The sequence below is a fragment of the Mesoplodon mirus genome (genome assembly GCF_964341445.2).
Source record: "Mesoplodon mirus genome assembly, chromosome: 9".
Classification (NCBI taxonomy): Eukaryota; Metazoa; Chordata; class Mammalia; order Artiodactyla; family Ziphiidae; genus Mesoplodon; species Mesoplodon mirus.
This window is the reverse complement of record NC_138985.1, coordinates 75,669,855-75,693,637: the sequence shown is the minus strand read 5'-3', so window position 1 is coordinate 75,693,637 and position 23,783 is coordinate 75,669,855. Positions and strand designations below refer to the sequence as shown.

At 38.0% G+C, this 23,783-nt stretch overlaps 1 protein-coding gene across 3 annotated transcripts in view; it reads right to left on the bottom strand.

Annotated features, from left to right (window-relative positions):
• The window catches only part of DNAJB9 (DnaJ heat shock protein family (Hsp40) member B9), a 410,662-nt gene that overhangs the window by 138,654 nt on the left and 248,225 nt on the right, over positions 1 to 23,783 (bottom strand). For 2 of the 3 annotated variants that reach the window (XR_014295003.1, XR_014295004.1), the window contains exon 8: positions 9,641 to 9,819. The exons of the other annotated variant lie outside the window; for it this stretch is intronic. The gene's annotated coding sequence lies outside the window, so the exon portion shown is untranslated. The remainder of the gene's footprint in view (positions 1 to 9,640; positions 9,820 to 23,783) is intronic. 3 annotated transcript variants of the gene reach the window in all.

The following is a 23,783-nucleotide window of genomic DNA, read 5'->3' as shown; positions in this document are numbered from 1 at the left end:
CACATGGTCTGAGTAGACATATCTTTCATTCAACTAACTACAGTATCAAAGAGAATTTAATCTAAACAATATTTTAAAGGTTCCTTTTATATATTTTTTTCAAACTATGGATTAACACATGCTTGCTTCAATAAATAAAACTTACGAAGATGTATAAAGAAAAAGCTAATTATCTACCCCCCCCTTTCTGCTTCCCTCCAATTTCACCTCTTTCCAACAATTCTCTCCAACTCATCCAGATTTACTGACCTTTCTTCCAGTCGATCTGGTAACCCATGTTAACAACCCTGTGTTTGCACCTCCATGCTTTATTTCAGGCTCATGTAATTACACACACACACACACACACAACACACACACACACATACATACAAGCATATACACATATATCTGCATTGATAAGGAGTTTGAAATTGATTATAAAATTTGTATCATACTATACACACTCCTCTGTATCTTATTTTTCTCTTTAAAAAATGCCTTGAGTACATTGCTCTAAATTAACTAGTATAGTTCTAGTTTTTATTATTTTTAATGGATGCATAGTAGCATTATATTCCATAATGTGGACAAACCAATATTTATTTCAAGCCTCCCCTATTAATGAGCATTTATTATATTTCCAACTTTCTGTATTTTTACCCAACTGAAATATTCTGTAATACATAATCCTTGTACATGCAATTTTATAAGCTGGTGATTTTATTACTATATATAACTATATAGTAATTTGTATTACTATAAATTCCCAGCAGTAGGACTATGGATCAAGAATGCATGTATTTTTCTTTTCAATAAATTGGTACCAGATTGCTTTCCCAAAAGACTGCAAAATTCCATTTGTCTACCAATATATGAAAGTACCCACTTCCTCATATTACAACCAACAATAACTGTTATCATTCTTTCCACATTTTTGCCATTCTGATGGGTGTAAGTAACACTAATTTTTATTTAATTTGCATTTCTCTCACTACCAGTAATTTTGAGCATCTTCTCAAATGTTCATTGGCCATTTGGATTTTATCTTCTATGAAATATTTATCTCTATTCCTTGTTCCTTCATCTCCTAGGTTGATTATTCATCTTTTACTCACTGAATTGAAATACTACTAACTTTATCATATATTAAAGTCTCATATACACTGGAATCATTTAACCGATTTTTATTCTTTTTTTATCTAGTTTCCTAGTTTTAGCACAATGTCACATTGATCTTTATTACAATGGCTATTGTATTTCTAACGATAATAAGGTAGGTAGTTTATCCCAGCTCTTCGTTATATTTTTCATGAATATTCTCAAGCATTTACTATTTCATATTGGATTATTTTATGAAATCCCTCCCAAAATAAAATTCTCTAGAGTCTAATTAAAATTGCAATGAATTCTTATTTTAATTTTAACAGAACTGAGATTTTTATTGTATCTCACCCTCCAAGAATATTGTGTCTTTTCCATTTTTTAAAATATTATTTTGTATAACTCAAAGATTTTATAAGTGTTTTTGTAAAATTCTACTCTTGGTAAATGTATTTCTAAACAATTTTATGCTTGTACTGTTATTTTAATGGATTTTCCCCTATTTTTACTCTTAGGTTTTGTTAACTGAGAGAAAATCTATTCCTTTACTCTATTTCACCTTCTACTTGTTTATCTATACAATTATTTTCTTCATACCATTCTTGTGTTAGAATTCTTGGCATTTTTAAATATATAATCATATTCATCTGTAAAAAAGAGATGATTTAATCTCTTCCTTTCCAGCATTTTGTCAAATGATCCATGTTATAACATTTGTTATAACTGCAAAACTGTTGAGTATTAACAGCAATAAAGAGCATTTCCATCTAGTTCCTGATTTCAACTGACATGATTTCAAGGTTTTAAAAGTAATTTCACTCTATTCATATTTTATCCTAGGGTATCCTTCGAAATTTTATCTAATATGCTTTCAGCTTCTCTTAAAATGATAAGGTTTTTTCCTCTTTTAGTTTGTTGATTAGACAAATTACAATAAGATTTTTCTGATATTGAACCACCTTTGCATTTCTGGATAAATTCTAGTTGGTCTTAATAAATCTTCTTTTAATACAAAGCCAGATTTTATTTGAATTTTTTTAATGTTAGTGTATCTAAATTCATATGTGTAATTGGTTTATAGTTTTTGATTTTGAAATACTTTTGCCAAATTTGGGTATTAAAGTTGTGCTGTCTTCAAAAATGATTTGATGAAATTTCCATCTTTTTATTGTGTAAATTAAGTAATACAAGAAATAGCTGTTCTTTTGAGATTAGTTAGAACTCAGGAAAATATCTGGTCATGATACATTTTTCTTAATGTGATAATAATATACATAACAGGGCTTCCCTGGTGGTGCAGTGGTTGAGAGTCCGCCTGCCAATGCAGGGGACGCGAGTTCGTGCCCCGGTCCGGGAGGATCCCACATGCTGCGGAGCGGCTGGGCCCGTGAGCCATGGCCGCTGGGCCTGCACGTCCGGAGCCTGTGCTCCGCAACGGGAGAGGCCACAACAGTGAGAGGCCCGTGTACCGCAAAAAAAAATAAAAAAATTAAAAATAATAATAATAATATACATAACAAAATTTATCATTTTAACCACTTTTAAATGTACAATTCAGTGGCACTAAGTACATCGACAATGTTACTCAACCACCACCACTATCCATTTCCAGAAACTTATCATCACAAACAGAAACTCTGTACCCATTAAATAATAACTCCATATCCTACCCTTTCTCCAACCCCTGAACACCTCTATTTTACTTTCTGTCTCTATGAATTTGCCTATTCTAGGTACCTCATGTAAGTGGAATCATACAATATATATCTTTTATGTCTGGCTTATTTAACTTAGCATAATGTTTTCAGGGTTCATCCATGTTGAAGCATGAATCAGAACTTCATTCCTTTTTAGGGCTGAATAATATTCCATTGTATGTATATACCAAGTTAGTTTATCCATTGATCTGTTGATGCATTTGGGGTTGTTTTCACCTTTTGGCTATTATGAATAATGCTGCTATGAACATCGGTATACAACTATCTTTTTGAGCCCCTGCTTTCATTTCTTGGGGGTATATACCTAGAAGTGAGATTGCTGAATCATTTGGTTTATGTCTAATTATTTGAGGAACCATCACTCCTTTCCTTAGTGCCTGCATCATTTCATATTTCCACCATCAATGTGCAAGGGTCCACAATGCTTTTTTTAATGATATAACTTTAATTACCTTTTTCACTTATTCAGTCATAATTGTTTTACTCTAGGTCTGTACTTCTTTTTCAATTTTGATATGTTTACGTTGCTCAGAAATCAATAATTTTCTTTGGAGTTTCAAATATCTTCCATCCTCTTTCCCTTTTATTTTACCACTTATCAAAGGAATTTAGGTTATTAATTTTCTCTCTTGAGTTTTTGCTGCTCTGTAGGTTTTGATATTCATCATTTTTTTACTGTTTTTAAGATAGTTTGTAATTTCAGTTTTCATGTGGTCTTTGGTCCATGGGCTAACCAGGAGTGCATTCTTAATTTCCAAGTAGGTTGGGGGTTGGAGGAAAAAAGAAAATCACTATTTCATTATCTCTTATTGTAACATGGTCAGAGAGAGTAGTCTGTAAAAATCTTGCTTTTAAAATTTTGTCAAGGGCTTCCCTGGTGGCGCAGTGGTTGAGAGTCCGCCTGCCAATGCAGGGGACACGGGTTCGTGCCCCGGTCCGGGAAGATCCCACATGTCGCGGAGCGGCTGGGTCCGTGAGCCATGGCCGCTGAGCCTGCGCTCTGCAACAGGAGAGGCCACAACAGTGAGAGGCCCGCGTACCGCAAAAAAAAAAAAAAATTTGTCAAGATTTGCTTTGTGGTCAATTACACATCTATTTTTGTGAAGTTTCCATAGACATAGAAAAAAATTTTATATTCTCCATTCAAAAGATATATGTTTCTGAATTTTTCTTTTTGTCTTGCTCTCTATATACAAGAAAATGTGTTGATATCATTATTCAATTCCCTTATAATCTCATATAATTTTAAAAATGGGTATTTTAAGGCATCCCATTATAACCGTAGTTTTGTAATTTATCCTTGCACATCTAATAGATATATCTTTTTATATTTAGCTATTATGTGGTCTTTGGGTGTTTTCATTGTGTGGTTTTCAGATTCTTCATAAACTGTTTGTTCAATTTATCACTTTATTATTGCAAGATTCCCTTATACTGATTACTACTTTCAACTTTACATACCTCTTTTCCTACTATTAACATAGTTTCTACTATTGCCACACCTGCTGTCTTTTTTCTTTTTGTGATTTCCTTCACGTTGGCCTTATTTTCATCCCCAAGGCAGACACATCCTTCTTCCTCTTGCTCTAACAGATGATAAGCTCTAGAAAGTAGTTGACTGAGAGCTGTATCTCCTTTAAGCCACAGTATTTCCAGAATCCTCTCACCCTCCATTGTTTTACTACTAGATTATTTCTCTTATTCCTCTATACTTCTAAATTATCTTACCTAAGTAGAGGGGGAAAAAATCTTTACAGAGAATTAGGAGAACTGAGTTTTTAATAAAGCTCTGCCAATAGCTGTGTGACCTTAAGCAAGTCAATTAATGTTTTGAGAACTATGGTCTCAGTTGTAAAATATCCAAATTGACAAGATGGCCTCTAAGGTCCTTTCCAGTTCTGCAATTCAGATTCTACCATTCTAGAGAGGAAAACTCAAGGAAAGATATGAAGGTAGCACAGGTCAGGTACAAAAGGTCAATTGCAAATTTTGAGGGCTAAGCACAAAGATAATCTTTTGTCTTAATTATGTACCAAAATATTATATGCAAGGCTACTATACAGCATTGCTAACTTTTAAAATTATGAGTATGAATTGGGCTATATTTCTCAGAGCTAATTCTATGGTTCATTTAGATATCTATTAACATAAATTGAATACCTTAAAATTACATATTGGTCTCCATAATTTTCTAATTCAACCTGTAAGTGATGAACAACCATGCATTTGAGATGTACCTATGTCTGAGAGAATTATTTTGTGTCCATATTCATTTCAAGTCACAGTACACTTCTTATTAACCACTGCAGAAAAAATTAGAAACAAATTCCATTGTATAATAATCCTCCTCCCTCCAAAGTTTAATGGGAATAGCCAGTTAAATTGTGCAGGGTAGGTTTTCACATCCACTCACAAGAATTGCAATATTTCTCTTCTTTATCAGAAGGAAGGAGAGTGTGGCTGGAGTAATCCCATGGATTTCCAGTAAATCTTAACACTTAACTGACTGTCCCAAAGCCTGTCTACAGTCCAACAGTGAGAATTCTGGAAAACAAGTTACATTCTAATGCTTCACTCTACATTGTCTCTTATGTAGTCTGAATGTTTGTAGAATCCAAAGTCAAAGCTAAGATTGTTTCTCCTGGAACATATGTAGACGAGACCCGTGTCTCCATTCTAAAGACTGTGTGATTCAAGAGTATTTAAATCAGTAGGCTCTACTGAGTGCCCATTATGAGCATTGTTTTACTTTAAACATACAATATAATGAAGTAGTAAACATATAAAAACATGGAAGATTTGATATCTATCCTTGAGGAACTTACAACCTGACTCAGGAAATTAAAAAGAATACAGTACACAGAAACAAGAAAAACAGCTACAAGGCAAAATGAAATAATCAAAATGTCATTGTGGTGCTCGCTTCAGCAGTACATATGCTAAAATTGGAACGATACAGAGAAGATTAGCATGGCCCCTGCTCAAGGATGACATGCAAATTCGTGAAGCATTCCATATTTTTGGGACGGAGTGAGAGAGTGGCTTGACATATATACACTGCCAAATGTAAAATAGATAGCTAGTGGGAAGCAGATGCATAGCACAGGGAGATCAGCTCTGTGCTTTGTGATCACCTAGAGGGTTGGGATAGGGAGGGTGGGAGGGAGATGCAAAAGGGAGGGATATGAGGATATATGTGTACGTATAGTTGATTCACTTTGTTATACAGCAGAAACTAACACAACATTGTAAAGCAATTATACTCCAATAAAGATGTTAAAAAAATGTCATTGTGATAGGCTGAATATAGACTCCCCCAAAATGTTAACATCCTAATCCCTGAAACCTTTGACTTTATTACTTAACATGGCAGAAGGGACTTTGCCCATGTGACTGATAATTCTGAAATAGGAGATTATCCTGGATTATATGGGTAGGTGCAAGAGAGTAGTACGAGATATGAGGACGGAAGCAAGAGGTTGGAATGATGCAAAGAAAGAACCACAAGCAGGTGTCCTCTACAAGCTGAAAAAGGCAAAGAAATGATTCTCCCCTCAGAGTCTCCAGAAAAATCAGCCGTGCCAATACCCTGACTTTAGTTTATGGACTTCTGACCTCAGGACTGTATGAGAAAAAATTTACATTGTCTTAGCTACTAAGTTTGTGGTTGGAAACTAATACAGCTATGGTATGATTTGAAAACATAAAGTTAGGAGGTAATATTGAATTAAATGAAGTATAATGGAAATGAATTATTGATGATGTTGATAACATTTTATGTTAGACAGGAACATCTTCTCCTCAGTCTTTGTTTTCATGGAGAAGACTTTTATCTAACACATCCCTTCACTTCTGACCTTTTAATCACTCAGGCCCTGGTGATATAGAGCGATGTCTCTGTTTACTTTGAAAAGAATATCTGGGCATGCTCTATCCAGTTCTGCCATTCTTGAAAAAGAGCTTCCTGTAGAGACAAGCATGTTCTGCTCTTCGTTCTCTTTCTTTGGGAAGGCTGGCCCAGGTGGTACTGCTATAACAGGTAGGGTGAGTCTACTAATTCTGGGGTACATTTAGCAGACCAATTTATCTTTCAAACTAAACTGCATTCTCCAACTTTTCTCTATAACTAATAAGGTGATATTTTGCTTGTTTCTTTACTTTTTCTAAAATTCACAATTATTCATAACCTGGGTAGGAAAAGAGAGGTGCAATTTTGGGGGGAGTCTCAAATTCTCCACTGCTAATATTTACAGAGTACATACCATGTGCCAGGCACTGTAGAGAGCATTTTACATATCTCATTTCATCCTCACAAAGACTTTATGAAGCAAGTACTGATCTTAGCTGCATTTTATAGCTAATAAAACCAAGGCACAGAGAGGTAAGTAACTCGCTCAAGGTCTCACAACTTGGAAGTGACAATGTTGTGATTCATGTCCAGGTCTTTCTCACTTCAAAGCCCAGGCTTTTGAACACTCTGCATATTGCCCTTCCTCCTGGAGGACATGAGGTTGGAACTGAACACTAATGACAATTCCTAAAGAAAGCTGTCTTCTTGGTATCAGTCTTGGTTTGCCTTCTTTCTAAGAAGTTTCTAAGAAACTTCTTTCTAGATATAAAGGTCAAATTGAGAGACTTCCCTGGTGGTCCAATGGTAAAGAATCCACCTTACAATGCAGAGGACCCAAGTTCGATCCCTGGTCAGGGAACTAAGATCTCACATGCTGCAGGGCAACTAAGCCTGTGCGCCACAACTACTGAGCTCACACGCCTCAACTTGAGAGCCTGCGTGCCGAAAACTACAGAGCCCACGCGCTCTGGAGTCCGCGTGCCACAACCAGAGAAGAGAAAACCCACACGCCACAACTAGAGAGAAGCCCATGCACCAAAATGAAGAGCCTGCGTGCCTCAACAGAAGATCCTGCATGCCTCAACGAAGATCCCATGTGCCGCAACTAAGACCCGATGCAGCCAAAAAAATAAATAAAACAAATAAATAAATAATGTCTTTAAAAAAAAAGAACTTCATTAAAAAAAAGCCCAAATTGAAAAAAAAAAAAGAAACTATAGATCACAGTAGCTTTGTTCTATATACTTATTTAAATGCTATTAATCATTTGGGTCGCTTATAATTTGCTTTCACATGAACACAGCCTAGACTTGATTACAAAAATAAAATCTCTTTGAAAAGATTTCATCATTTAAAATACAGCCACCCAGAAAACCTTTAATCTTCCATGTCATGGAACTATCCCCACTCAATCAGAAGCTGCCTAAGGGGTAATCTCAAACGCTGATGCCTATGGCTGAAAATTAAGAAAGCAGACTTTCATCTCATTTGACCAGTTTTATTTCACTTTTGATTCCCCCTCCTTCCCCTTCTCTTATCCTGCAGGCAGTAGACCATATATTTACTTCATAGAGGATTTAATAGGTAGTCACAATTCTCTAGCTGGATATCCCATAAAGCAATATTCTCCATGATAAATTTCAGCCATTTTTGACCCTCATCCTTCGAGAGCCATATCAACCATACTGATAAGACCTCGTATTACCATCTCAAGAGTATAACAAGGTTAAGATGACTGCTGTCTCAGCAAGATGCTGAGCTTTTGATTCATGCTTTTATAACAACAAGGCTGGATTACTACAATTTGTTGTTGGCATCCCTCCCAGAATGCTCACTGCTTTGACTTGACTATGTATAGAGGATTCAGCAGTCAGGGTGTTCAACGACAAATACAGAAATGCCTGCACATATCCTATCAGTACCACAAACACTATGTTGAAATAGAGAACTGGTTTGAAAAAGTGTAGGTACAGGTCCTTGCTTTTAATGCTAGGAAACACAGTGAACCTTTTCCTTCCAGAAACAAGGCTTTCATATATAACCATGGCGTAGAACTGACTGTGGCTCAAGAGGTCTAAGCTACTTTATAAGAATGTCATACTTCACTTGACTTGAGGCTCTGATCAGAAATCTGGGGATAATCTCTCCTTTCAAGAGCCAATTCCCACTTGCTAGCACACTTAGTTATATCTTACCTGAAGACACTTTCATTTAAAAAAAAGTAATGTGGAGAATACAACACTCTATAATCTGCATTAATACCTTAGAGAAACTCAAATCACACAATGTACCAGTATATAAGCCTGACTGAGGAGTATTTCTTATTTATACTTGTAACTTCTGGATGAAGTCTCCTTCCCTCTACTAGACCAGTACTTATCAAAGTATGCTCCTGGAACCACCTACCTCAAGATCACCTAGAGTGTTCATTAAGAACACAAATTCCAGGGTTTTACTCTTAGAGTCATAATCTCTAGGGAATTTTTTAAACAAGCTTCCCAAGTGATCTTAATATATGCTAAAATTTGAGAACCTCTGTACTAGACACTGTAAACCCTGGGAGTGAACATTCACAAGTCTCATTCAGAACCTAGCATGCTGCCTGACCCTGGTAGGTAGTCATTGTTTCTGTCAATGATGTATGAATAAATGAACAGTTGATGAATCTGTATGGGGATTCACAAAGTCTAAGGCAGTGCCTCTCTCTGCTCTTGTGATCTGCTCAGCACTTTTTTTTTTTTTTGGCTCAGCACTTCTGACAGGGGTTTAGATGCCATAGGTAGAGTTGGGAGATTGAGCAAAAAACAACAAAAAACAGAACACCCACCCAGTTAAATCTGAGTTTCAAAAAACAACAAATAATTTTCAATATAAGTATTTCCCATGCAATACTTGGCAACTCTAGCCTTAGACTACATAGCCCTAGACTGACCCAGTGTCGTCTCTTGGTTGATGTCCCCTCCCAACCACAAAGGGAACACACAGATACCTTGTACAGAGGATCTCCGCATGGAAGCCAGAATGCCTTCCTGTATAACTCCAGGAGAGCTGTCAGCTTTACCCCTGAGGAGCAGGGTGAGATTTTTCCTCCCAGTCTCACTGCCACTGCCTGGACAAGGCCTTATCCAAGGGTGAGGCTCTTATTTCTCTGATCCTCTGATAGCTCACCTATTAAAAAAGAAGTGAAAATGTTCCCTCGTACAAGTTGCTATGCTGATAAAGTAACATGCATAAAGCTTAACAATGGTGTTTATTTTCTCACCTTCACTCTCTTCAGAACTGTATCACCTTCACTTTCAACATTAACAGAGTACTATCACCATTATCAACTCATATACACACGTGCACACATGCACAAGCAAGTGTGCATACACCCTCCCTTGCACACACACATACACATGAGCATGCACACACACTTTTTTGGAGTTCTACTTATGCTCCAGGCAGGAGACTGGCACAATATAGCATGGGGGTCAAGGAGAGGACTCTGAATCCACGCATTCAGATTCCATCTTTGCCATATATGTTTTCTGTGTGACTTTGGCTAGTTATCTAACCTCTTCAAGCTTGAGTTTTTTCATTCGTAATATGGAAAAAATAATGCCTGATTTACAGGGTTGTAAAGATCAAGTACATTCATACAAGCAATCACTTAGAACAGTGCCTGTACATGGTGAGCTTCAATAAGTATTAGCTATTAGATACTGTTATTTTATCATCATCACTGCATCCAACCCCGATATGTTCTTAAAACTCAGTGACCTCACAGGACCAACAATTACTTCCCCAAGTAATCCCTCTGACTTAGGACTAGAAAGACCCCCAAACGCCCATGTTTTATTCTCATTAGGAGCTGGGAAAATAGTTAAGTTATACTTCAGTAAACTGATTTCCATCCTCTGGAAATTTCTAAAGCATTCATGCTATTGAGACCTTTTTTTTGAATTTTATTTATTTATTTTTTACAGCAGGTTCTTATCAGTTATCTATTTTATACATATTAGTGTATATATGTCAATCCCAATCTCCCAATTCATCCCACCACCACCACCCCCTGCCACTTTCCCCCCTTGGTATCTATACATTTGAGACAATTTTTTAATTGACCTAAATAACCACAAATAGAGAAATAGCTTACAGTTCTTGTGATTCTACATTTATTTTGGTAACTAGTTGTTTGGTTGAAAAAGCTTGTCCTTAGAAATTGTCTAAAGATCAAAATATGTAACCCATTACATTTTAAACATCTAAACATAGAAGATCATAACATGTCCATACTTAGAAAATTATGACTCTCGCTGTCATTACTAATCAAAAATTTTGTAAGAAATATGTCTGACTCTTCCTCATTGCCCAACACTATCTCACCCAATGCCTTTTAGTTAGAATATTAACATGATAGGCATTTATTTACACATTGATCCATCTATTTAATAGGTATTCATCGACTGCCTCTATGTGTGAGGTGCTTTGCTATAGCAGTGAACAAAACAAATAACCCTGCTCTCATGGAGCTTACATTCTATGGGAGAAAGGGGGAAAAAAAGAAAAACATATAGTATGTCATTTGGTGAAAAATTTGTGGGGAAAAAATTAAGCAAGGATGGGGCTAGGAAGTGCATGAGTGCTGTACTTTTTACTTAGAGTTGTCTGGGAAGACCTCACTGATATTTGTACAGAAACCCAGGAGAGGTAATGGAATGAGTTCTACAGATACCTAGGCAGAAGGGACAGCAATGCAAAGACTTCGAGGCAGGACAGCACCTGATGTGCTTGGTTAAGATAAACAGACCAGTGTGGCTGAAGTGGAGAGAACATGGGAGAGGGTAGTAAATGGTGTCAGAGAGAAGCAAGATGATGAAGGGCATTGTAAGCAATTATATGGACTTTTGCATTTACTCAACTGAAATGGAATACCATTGGAGGATTGTGAGCAGAGGAATAACGGGATCTAGTTTATCTTTTAGAAGGTTCATATTGCCTGCTGTATAGAGAATGACAGTGATAGGGCAGGTATCATAAAAGTCAGGGGACCTATTAGCGGTAATTGCAATTATCCAGGAGAGAGATGATGGTGGCTAGGATGATAGCAATGAAGGTAGTGAGAGCTGGTTGGATTCTGGATATATTTTGAAGGTACAAAAGAACATGGTTTGTGCTTTCCAAAAATCTAAGCATGCCCATCAGAGGAGTAACCCAAACAAATGGAAATGTATTAGAACTTTCTTCAAAAAATTTAAATTTTGAATCAACAATGATGTTCAAAGGTAGGGAGTTGAGAAGCTGCCTCTGGGGTAATGGAAGAGAGATTAGAGAGACAGAAAATGATATGGAGAAAGAGGAAGACATTGCAGGTTTCTGAGGAGGTAAAATGAAAAGAGTAGATAAGAAAAAGTGTAGAATTTACTGTTAAATACAACATCCACCTTGACTATTCTCAAATTAAGACTGAAAAATACTGCATACCTTTGAGTACCTTGTGAGAACAAAATACTAGTTTATGTGTACTATCTCAAGCTGTATTTATAAAAGTAAAATGGTCCCTTTTCCCTTAGCAAAGGTGAAATTCTTTGTAGAATGGAGTACCCAGCTCTGGATCAGTACTGTAAATCAGCAGACCAGGTGTGCTTCCTGAGAAACTCCACAGGTGAACAACCACCACTCTCCTCATGCCTGCTGCATCCCTTTGAATGTTCAAGAAACCTGAGTTATCTATGAATTTAGCCTTATCTGGTAACACCTTGACTCAAACATAATGCTCTCCAAGAACCAAAAAAAACACAAACCTGTATAGGAAATGGATTTAGAAGTGAAAGGCAAAAGGGCCAGAAGAACCCAAAACAAGCCTTGAGAAGACAGATAGGCAGAGAGCAAAGATTAGGTTCAGGGACTTTTAAATTTCCTCAGAGTAGACGTTCTCTGGGTCAAAAATCATGAAAGGTTCAGAGAAACACAAAGCTAATTAAAGGCTTAGAAATTGAGTTTTAAAATATTGTGAGAATACTGAAAAAAATTAACCTGAAGAAAAGGTAACAAATATTTGATAGGAATGGGCTTTTTAAATAAACATACCAAAATTTGGATTCACTACTAACACCATGTCCACTGAGAGCTCATCAGACAAAAGTTACAACCCAAGCAAAGCTGGCATCACCTTGCCTGAGTTTAACACTCTGTGTCCCAGAGTGATAATTCCAAAAGTCTCTGCAGGCAATATAAATAGTTATGGGCAAATTCATGTAGTCATTATGATGGTACCCTCATGGTGGCTATCCCACTGACTTCTGATACAGAACTGCTCTCTGTATCAGGTATGGTGGGTGAGGTGTTCTATGAACTCATCTGGAAGGGAATGCACTGACAGCCAATCAAAATTCTTATTAAAGGGGACGTCCTTGGCAGTCCAGTGGTAAAGACTGTGCTTCCACTGCGGGGGCATGGGTTCAATCTCTGGCTGGGGAACTAAGATCCTGTATTCCACACCATGCAGCCAAAAAAAAAAAAAAAAAAAAAAAAACAGAAACAATTCTTATTAAAAAAAATTATCTTCAAAAGTGGAAAAAATTTGGCTAAAAATAGTTATTAAAAGCAATCAACTCAAACTACCAAAAAATACTGATTTGTCTTGAATGTCTATTTATATTAACATGAATGAAGGAATATCCTACAGGGAAGGCCATGCCTGTCACGGGACATATCATGGAAATAGACTGAGTTTCTGTATAAAAATGCACTTGTGACAAAGACTGAAACAGCTCTCAGAAATGTGTGTAATTATATTTTGTCGGCTTCTTAACTTCTACTTAACTTCTACTAAGTATTTTACTGTTAGTATGCTCATATGCTCTTATTCTTTAGTGTAATAAATCTTCATTCTATTGATATGTTTCTATTCTTTGTATTGTTATAAATATATTTATGGGCAAGGGTGTTATGAATTCACTTGATGATATATGTAACAGGGTTAATTAACACAATTTCAGTCACAATGTAAAACCATGAAATGAAAAGTATTAAAAGTCATTGTAATAATAACAATTACATTTTTTCAGTCCTTAGATGAGTCATACATTTTACACATATTCTTTTTATTTTTTTTATTTTTATTTTTATTTTTGGTACACACACCTCTCACTGTTGTGGCCTCTCCCGCTGCGGAGCACAGGCTCCAGACGCGCAGGCTCAGCGGCCGTGGCTCACGGGCCCAGCCGCTCCACGGCATGTGGGATCCTCCCGGACCGGGGCATGAACCCGTGTCCCCTGCATCGGCAGGCAGACTCTCAACCACTGTGCCACCAGGGAAGCCCTACACATATTCTTAATCTCATGACAACCTCGCTGATATGTATCATCATCTTCATTTTTCATATAGGAAATCTTATTCACATAAATTTAATTGATGGAAGGAAACAGGGCCAGGAAGTAATAATGCTGATATTTGAAAGGACATCGATTTGAGTTCAAAACTGCTGGGCTTTCTACTATACCGCATCATGTTTTTAGTAGCATTTATTCAGTTTGCTTGTTAAATTTGTGCTTAAATCATTTTTGTTTAGTTGATGACATTTAAGGATATTAAAAACTGAAAATTTAGTTTGTTTTATTGCTATTTTAATTTATTCTTACAAAATCAATGTATATGGGCAGCATTTTAAAATGATACTTTGGAACATTTTTGTCTATGGCATTTCACTACAAATACCATTTTAAAACCTGTTAGAATTTGAGTATAAGGGCTGTATTGGTTGTGAATTCTATTCTACAAAATAAATGAACATAGGGTTCGTTTTGCAGTGAGACCTGAAAGAATGAGAATTAAAAACATCAGCTCCAACAAAAAACCATGACTTGCCAGGCTTTTAGAGAAGACTGCTTGGGTAGCCAAAGCAGGAAGATCACTTACACAAGGGAGGTCACGGAGGACAACAGTGCTACTCAAAATCTGACCTCCTAGTGTTACCTATGGACATTCCTAGAGTCAATTTAAGCTTATGAAAATATCAGAATTGATTTAAAATCCAAAAACACACGTTAACCTCTTGTTGTATAGAGTAAAACCTCTATCAAACAAAATATCTCTCTTTGAAGATTAGGCTGCAAATTCCCCTCCCTCTGAAAACAAATAAAGCAAAACAAACACAATAAACTTCAGAGAGGCTGGTTTACTTCTGAATTACTTAGATTAATCAAGCCATATAGACCACATGCTGAGGGCAATTTTTAGCCAAAACCCTAGGGTTATCTACCAGGCTACCACTGTATTGAATATTCAGCCTTTCTGCTGTAATGAGTAGATTGAGAAATTCTGTATGTGAGCTAAGCTGTTTAGGAATCAAAAGGCTTTCCTTATGAATCTTACTACCATTTTGCTGGGACTCTTACCCATATCCTCTCCAGCTGTTCAGGGAGACACAAATGGGCCACTAGGAATATTGTCAGTTACAATGAGGGAGAAAAAGGCAGGAACTGGCTTGTATTGCTTGTTCCTGAGAGCCTTAATTTCAGTGGAGATCATATGTGTTTAAAAAAAAACAGTATTTTTTAATATGCCTAAAGCATTATATTTATATTCAACTTCTTAAGTTGGTTTAAAAAAAAAACAAAACAAAGCACTCAAGAAAAATATGAATGCAGCAATACTTAAAAAAGAACACTTTCATTTCACGGTTGATTCTTTTCTGTTGCAAAGACAATGAAATACATGACAATGCTTCTGTCTTTTCCTCTTCCACACTAAGCACACAGACATATCCATTCAGACACTTTATAAACCACACTTGTGAATACTGACCAACCACAAAATCAGAACCTATAAAGGCTACATCTGATCAGAATATTTTTGTTGCAATTATCTCCTCAGCAAACAGAAATGTGACTTAAAGTACCTCCTGAAAAAATATTGGCTATTATAACTGAGGTATTCCTAGTTAATTTTAGTTTAGATACTACTTTTCCAGGGTTCAGATGATGTCATCAGGATCTGGTTTCTCTGAGTTGAGAAGTATACAGAATTTTAAATCAAGCCAGCATTCTATGCCCAAATCTATTGTATCTTGGAAATATTAGGGAAATCATAAGTTCTGTGAATTTCAATTTGCTTATTTAAAAAAGGGAATAATAATAGCCCTTTGAAGTAGGATCAAATGAGAGTGTAGAGGAAAGTGCTGCTGTTAAAGCTCTAAGGTATCATACAATCATTAGCGACAAAAGCAAATGACTTTCCTCCTAATAGAGTGTGTTAAAGAAATTCCAGTTTGGGGAGTTAAGAGAGTTCGTGAAGGAGATGAAAGTGGGGACGTAGGGAGAAATGTTTAGAAGAGTAGTTAAGGAGCATGTCAGTAAAGGAGAGAAAACACTAGGAATCTGGAGCACAGCATGGCAAGGGAAGTGGGAACACCAGAAAGCCATCATGGGAGAGCTTACAATATGTCCTTCCCTTTATATAGCTGCTTGTCATGAACTAAACTATTTAGTGATGGTATAGTTAACATGACCATCTCAACAAGCAGCTGCTAAAACATTCTATGAAACTCAAAGGCCCTTTTCTATAGTCTAAGCCTTGGACAACAGCTCTCTTTCAGTCAACAAAGGAAATCAATTGAAGTTAAAATGTCTATTTTTGTATAAAATAGAAAATAGCATCCTAGAACTAGCACCTAGCTGGCAAGGAAAGAAATAAGGTGCTGGCAGATTTGTATTCCTTCATTCTTTGAGTAAATGGGTATTGAAAACTAGCTAGTATATGGTTAGCAATGAGCATATAAAGATAAATAAAACATTGGTATTCTTCCCTCAAGCCCAAGACTTTAGTCTAATCATGAAAAAACATCAGACAAACCCAAATTGAGGGACAGTCTACACAAAATAATTGAGCAGTACCCCTCAAAACTGTCAAGGCTATTTAAAACGAAACAAAACAAAACAAAAAGACTGAGAAACTGTCACATCTCAGGGATAACTAAGGAAACACCATATAACTAAATGCAATGTCGTATCCTAGATCGGATCCTGGAACAAAAAAGGGTGGTAGTGTAAAAACTAGGGAAATCCAAATAAAGACTACAGTTTAGTTAATAGTAATGTACCTGTGTTCATTTCTTAGTTTTGACAAATATGTCATGGTAATTTAAGACATGAATATTAGAGGAAACTGGGTGAGGGGTTGAATTGGTTTCCTAGGGCTGCCATAACAAATTACTCTTATAAGGACACTTGTTGTTGGATTTAGGGCCCACCTACATCCATGATGGTCTCTCAAGATCTGTAACTTATTTATACCTGCAAAGATCTTATTTCCAAGTAAGGCCCCATTCATAAGTACCAAGGCTAGGACCTGGATATACTTTTGAGGCTACTATGCAACCCACTACAGGGGTATATGGGAAATCTCTGTGCAGCCTTTGCAACTTTTCTGTAAATATAAAATTATTCCAGCATAAAAGGTTTATTCACAAAGGGGAGGGGGCAGTGGTTAAGTAGAATCAGTATAATGGAGGTGAAATCTTACATACTAAAAAAAATACTTCCTCAGAGACAAAAGGAAAGATGGGAAGAAGAGGATTGAAAACATGTTTATAGGCATTTAGGCAAGATGTTAAGATTGTTCATGGCAGAAGAATCCCATTCCCTCTAAATATGAGGTAGGAGCTTTATAAGTAAAAAAAAAGGGGAAAGACAGAGAGTGAACAAGTTTGGAGATACATAGTAAGGCCTCTGAGGAGAGCTATGCAGTTTCCAAAAGTAGAAAAGAGTGATGCTCAGAACCAGAGCACTAAGCAGTCCTGGGATCCAGCTGAAGTCATAAACCATGACAAAGCAAAGGTGTCAGTCCAGTTAGTTCATTTGCTCTAGCAGCCCTCAGCAGTTTGGGCACAGTAGCCGATAAAGAGGGTGGATTGATTGATCCACAGAGGTCACTGGCCAATGGGTACAGTGACAGGTATGTTGGTGAGGAACAAACTGAAATATTTGACCTTGAGATCCAGGCTAAGTGGGAAAGGGAGTAAAGACTGTTAGAATCTTTTTCCCAATGTTTTCTTCTAGGAGTTTTACAGTTTCAGGTCTTATTTTTAAATCTCTGATCCATTTTGAGTTAATTTTTGTGAATAGTATAAGGTAGGGGTTCAGTTTCATTCTTCTGCATGTGGGCATCCAACTTTCCCAACACCATATATTAAGAAGACTATCCTTTACCCATTGTGTGTTTTGGACACCCTTTCAAAAATTAGTTGACTATGTATGTGAGGGTTTCTATCTAGGCTTTCGATTCTGTTCTACTGATCTATGTGCCTGTTTTTATGCCAGTACCACACTGTTCTGAGGAAAATCTGAAGGTGGTAGAGCAGTTCTTTTTAAACTGGTATGTGCACATGAAGCACCTGGGGACCTTGCTAAATTGTGGAGTAAATTTGGGGAGGGGTTCCCAAGTGAAGCCAATGCCACTGCTGTTCTACCAAACTCATTATGAGTAGCCAAAGAACCTAGAGACCTTGAGGATGTCAAAATGCAGATACGAAAGGCACAGAACCATGGCAAGAAACAAAGCTGTGGGAATTCAAGGGTTCGGTTTTCTGAAATAGATTAGTGTTAGAGGATGACGGGGCCCAGGGAGTTGTCCTGGGCATGAGTGGTGGAAATCAAGTGGCAGTAAATGTTGTTTGAAGAGTGTTTGGAGTGTTTGGTGGGTCCTCCCTATAGACATTTAAGTCACATAGAATGAGGACAGTTTGAGTCCAGAGGAACACTGACAGCTAAGTATTAAGTTCTTTAATGCCTTTGAAGAGGAAAGACCTAGAGACTACTGAAAGGTGATATAGACTTCCGGGGAAGATGGCGGAAGAGTAAGACGCGGAGATCACCTTCCTCCCCACAGATACACCAGAAATATAGCTACACGTGGAACAGCTCCTACAGAACACCTACTGAACGCTGGCAGAAGACCCCAGACCTCCCAAAAGGCAAGAAACTCCCCATGTACCTGGGAAGGGCAAAGCGGAGAGATTGCCGCACAGAGGATCGGCGCCGACCAGCACTCACCAGCCCGAGAGGCTTGTCTGCTCGCCCACCGGGGCGGGCGGGACTGGAAGCTGAGGCTCGGGCTTCGGTCATAGCGCAGGGAGAGGACTGGGACTGGCGGCGAGAACTCAGCCTGAAGGGGGCTAATGCGCCACAGCTAGCCGGGAGGGAGTCCGGAAAAACTCTGGAGCTGCCGAAGAGGCAAGAGACTATTTCTTCCCTCTTGGTTTCCTGGTGCGCGAGGAGAGGGGATTAAGAGCGCTGCTTAAAGGAGCTCCACAGACGGGCACAAGCCGCAGCTGAAAGCGCGGACCCCAGAGACGGGCGTGGGACGCTGGGGCTGCTGCTGCCGCTGCCAAGAGGCCTATGTGCGAGCGCAGGTCACTGTCCACGCTGCCCTTCCGGGAGCCTGTACAGCCCGTCACTGCCGGGGTCCCGGGATCCAGAGACGGCTTCCCTGGGAGAACGCACGGCGCGCCTCGGGCTGGTGCAACGTCATGCCGGCCTCTGCCGCTGCAGGCTCGCCCCGCACTCCGTGCCCCTCCCTCCCCCCCGGCCTGAGTGAGCCAGAGTCCCCGAAGAGGCTGCTCCTTTAACCCTGTCCCGTCTGAGCGAAGAACAGACTCCCTCCGGCGACCTACACGCAGAGGCGGGGCCAAATCCAAAGCTGAGACCCGGGAGCTGTGAGAACAAAGAAGAGAAAGGGAAATCTCTCCCAGCAGCCTCAGAAGCAGCGGATTAAAGCTCCACAATCAACTTGATGTACCCTGCATCTGTGGAATACATGAATAGACAACAAATCATCCCAAATTGAGGAGCCAGGAGTCAGTGCTGTGCCTCTGAGGTGGGAGAGCCAACTTCAGGACACTGGTCCACAAGAGACTTCCCAGCTCCACATAATATCAAACGGCGAAAATCTTCCAGAGATCTCCATCTCAACACCAGCACCCAGCTTCACTCAACGACCAGCAAGCTACAGTGCGGGACACCCTATGCCAAACAACTAGCAAGACAGGAACACAACGCCACCCATTAGCAGAGAGGCTGCCTAAAATCATAAAAAGTCCACAGACACCCCAAAACACACCACCAGACGTGGACCTGCCCACCAGAAAGACAAGATCCAGCCTCATCCACCAGAACACAGGAACTACTCCCCTCCACCAGGAAGCCTACACAACCCACTAAACCAACCTTAGCCACTGGGGACAGACACCAAAAACAACGGGAACTACGAACCTGCAGCCTGCAAAAAGGAGACCCCAAACACAGTAACATAAGCAAAATGAGAAGACAGAAAAACACACAGCAGGAGAAGGAGCAAGATAAAAACCCACCAGACCTAACAAACGAAGAGGTAATAGGCAGTCTACCTGAAAAAGAATTCAGAATAATGATGGTAAAGATGATCCAAGATTCTATTTCCCAGATCCAAAATCTTGGAAATAGAATAGACAAAATGCAAGAAACAGTTAACAAGGATCTAGAAGAACTAAAGATGAATCAAGCATCGATTAAAAACACAATAAATGAAATGAAAAATACTCTAGATGGGATCAATAGCAGAATAACTGAGGCAGAAGAACGGATAAGTGAGGTGGAGGATAAAATAGTGGAAATAACTGATGCAGAGCAAAATAAAGAAAAAAGAATGAAAAGAATAGAGGACAGTCTCAGAGACCTCTGGGACAACGTTAAACGCACCAACATTCGAATTATAGGGGTTCCAGAAGAAGAAGAGAAAAAGAAAGGGACTGAGAAAATATTTGAAGAGATTATAGTTGAAAACTTCCCTAATATGGGAAAGGAAATAGTTAATCAAGACCAGGAGGCACAGAGAGTCCCATACACAATAAATCCAAGGAGAAATACGCCAAGACACATATTAATCAAACTGTCAAAAATTAAACACAAAGAAATCATATTAAAAGCAGCAAGGGAAAAACAACAAATAACACACAAGGGAATCCCCATCAGGATAACAGCTGATCTCTCAGCAGAAACTCTACAAGCCAGAAGGGAGTGGCAGGACATACTTAAAGTGATGAAGGAGAAAAACCTGCAACCAAGATTACTCTACCCAGCAAGGATCTCATTCAGATTTGATGGAGAAATTAAAACGTTTACAGAGAAGCAAAAGCTGAGAGAGTTCAGCACCACCAAACCAGCTTTACAACAAATGCTAAAGGAACTTCTCTAGGCAAGAAACACAACGAAGGAAAAGACCTACAATAACGAACCCAAAACAATTAAGAAAATGGGAATAGGAACATACATATCGATAATTACCTTAAATGTAAATGGACTAAATGCTCCCACCAAAAAACACAGATTGGCTGAATGGATACAAAAACAAGACCCATATATATGCTGTCTACAAGAGACCCACCTCAGACCTAGAGACACATACAGACTGAAAGTAAGGGGATGGAAAAAGATATTCCCTGCAAATGGAAACCAAAAGAAAGCTGGAGTAGCAATTCTCATATCAGACAAAATAGACTTTAAAATAAAGAGTATTAGAAGAGACAAAGAAGGACACTACATAATGATCAAGGGATCGATCCAAGAAGAAGATATAACAATTGTAAATATTTATGCACCAAACATAGGAGCACCTCAATACATAAGGCCAATACTAACAGCCATAAAAGGGGAAATCGACAGTAACACAATCATAGTAGGGGACTTTAACACCCCACTTTCACCAATGGACAGATCATCCAAAATGAAAATAAATAAGGAAACACAAGCTTTAAATGATACATTAAACAAGATGGACTTAATTGATATTTATCGGACATTCCATCCCAAAACAACAGAATACACATTTTTCTCAAGTGCTCATGGAACATTCTCCAGGATAGATCATATCTTGGGTCACAAATCAAGCCTTGGTAAATTTAAGAAAATTGAAACTGTATCAAGTATCTTTTCTGACCGCAATGCTATGAGACTAGATATCAATTACAGGAAAAGAGCTGTAAAAAATACAAACACATGGAGGCTAAACAATACACTACTTAATAACGAAGTGATCACTGACGAAATCAAAAAGTAAATTAAAAAATACCTAGAAACAAATGACAATGGAGACACGACGACCCAAAACCTATGGGATGCAGCAAAAGCAGTTCTAAGGGGGAAGTTTATAGCAATACAATCCTACCTTAAGAAACAGGAAACATCTCGAATAAACAACCTAACCTTGCACCTAAAGAAATTAGAGAAAGAAGAACAAAAACATCCCAAAGTTAGCAGAAGGAAAGAAATCATAAAAATCAGATCGGAAATAAATGAAAAAGAAATGAAGGAAACGATAGCAAAGATCAATAAAACTAAAAGCTGGTTCTTTGAGAAGATAAACAAAATTGATAAACCATTAGCCAGACTCATCAAGAAAAAAAAGGAAGAAGACTCAAATCAATAGAATTAGAAATGAAAAAGGAGAAGTAACAACTGACACTGCAGAAATACAAAAGATCATGAGAGATTACTACAAGCAACTCTATGCCAATAAAATGGACAACCTGGAAGAAATGGACAAATTCTTAGAAATGCACAACCTGCCAAGACTGAATCAGGAAGAAATAGAAAATATGAACAGACCAATCACAAGCACTGAAATTGAAACTGTGATAAAAAATCTTCCAACAAACAAAAGCCCAGGACCAGATGGCTTCACAGGCAAATTCTATCAAGCATTTAGAGAAGAGCTAACACCTATCCTTCTCAAACTCTTCCAAAATATAGCAGAGAGAGGAACACTCCCAAACTCATTCTACGAGGCCACCATCACCTTGATACCAAAACCAGACAAGGATGTCACAAAGAAAGAAAACTACAGGCCAATATCACTGATGAACATAGATGCAAAAATCCTCAACAAAATACTAGCAAACAGAATCCAACAGCACATTAAAAGGATCATACACCATGATCAAGTGGGGTTTATTCCAGGAATGCAAGGATTCTTCAATATATGCAAATCAATCAACGTGATACACCATATTAACAAATTGAAGGAGAAAAACCATATGATCATCTCAATAGATGCAGAAAAAGCTTTCGACAAAATTCAACACCCATTTATGATAAAAACCCTGCAGAAAGTAGGCATAGAGGGAACTTTCCTCAACATAATAAAGGCCATATATGACATACCCACAGCCAGCATCGTCCTCAATGGTGAAAAACTGAAACCATTTCCACTAAGATCAGGAACAAGACAAGGTTGCCCACTCTCACCACTCTTATTCAACCTAGTTTTGGAAGTTTTAGCCACAGCAATCAGAGAAGAAAAGGAAATAAAAGGAATCCAAATCGGATAAAAAGAAGTAAAGCTGTCACTGTTTGCAGATGACATGATACTATACATAGAGAATCCTAAAGATGCTACCAGAAAACTACTAGAGCTAATCAATGAATTTGGTAAAGTAGCAGGATACAAAATTAATGCACAGAAATTGCTGGCATTCCTATATACTAATGATGAAAAATCTGAATGTGAAATCAAGGAAACTCTCCCATTTACCATTGCAACAAAAAGAATAAAATATCTAGGAATAAACCTACCTAAGGAGACAAAAGACCTGTATGCAGAAAATTATAAGACACTGATGAAAGAAATTAAAGATGATACAAATAGATGGAGAGATGTACCATGTTCTTGGATTGGAAGAATCAACATTGTGAAAACGACTCTACTACCCAAAGCAATCTACAGATTCAATGCAATCCCTATCAAACTACCACTGGCATTTTTCACAGAACTAGAACAAAAAATTTCACAATTTGTATGGAAACACAAAAGACCCCGAATAGCCAAAGCAATCTTGAGAACGAAAAATGGAGCTGGAGGAATCAGGCTCCCTGACTTCAGACTATACTACAAAGCTACAGTAATCAAGACAGTGTGGTACTGGCACAAAAACAGAAAGATAGATCAATGGAACAGGATAGAATGCCCAGAGATAAACCCAGGGACATATGGTCACCTTATCTTTGATAAAGGAGGCAGGAATGTACAGTGGAGAAAGGACAGTCTCTTCAATAAGTGGTGCTGGGAAAACTGGACAGGTACATGTAAAAGTATGAGATTAGATCACTCCCTAACA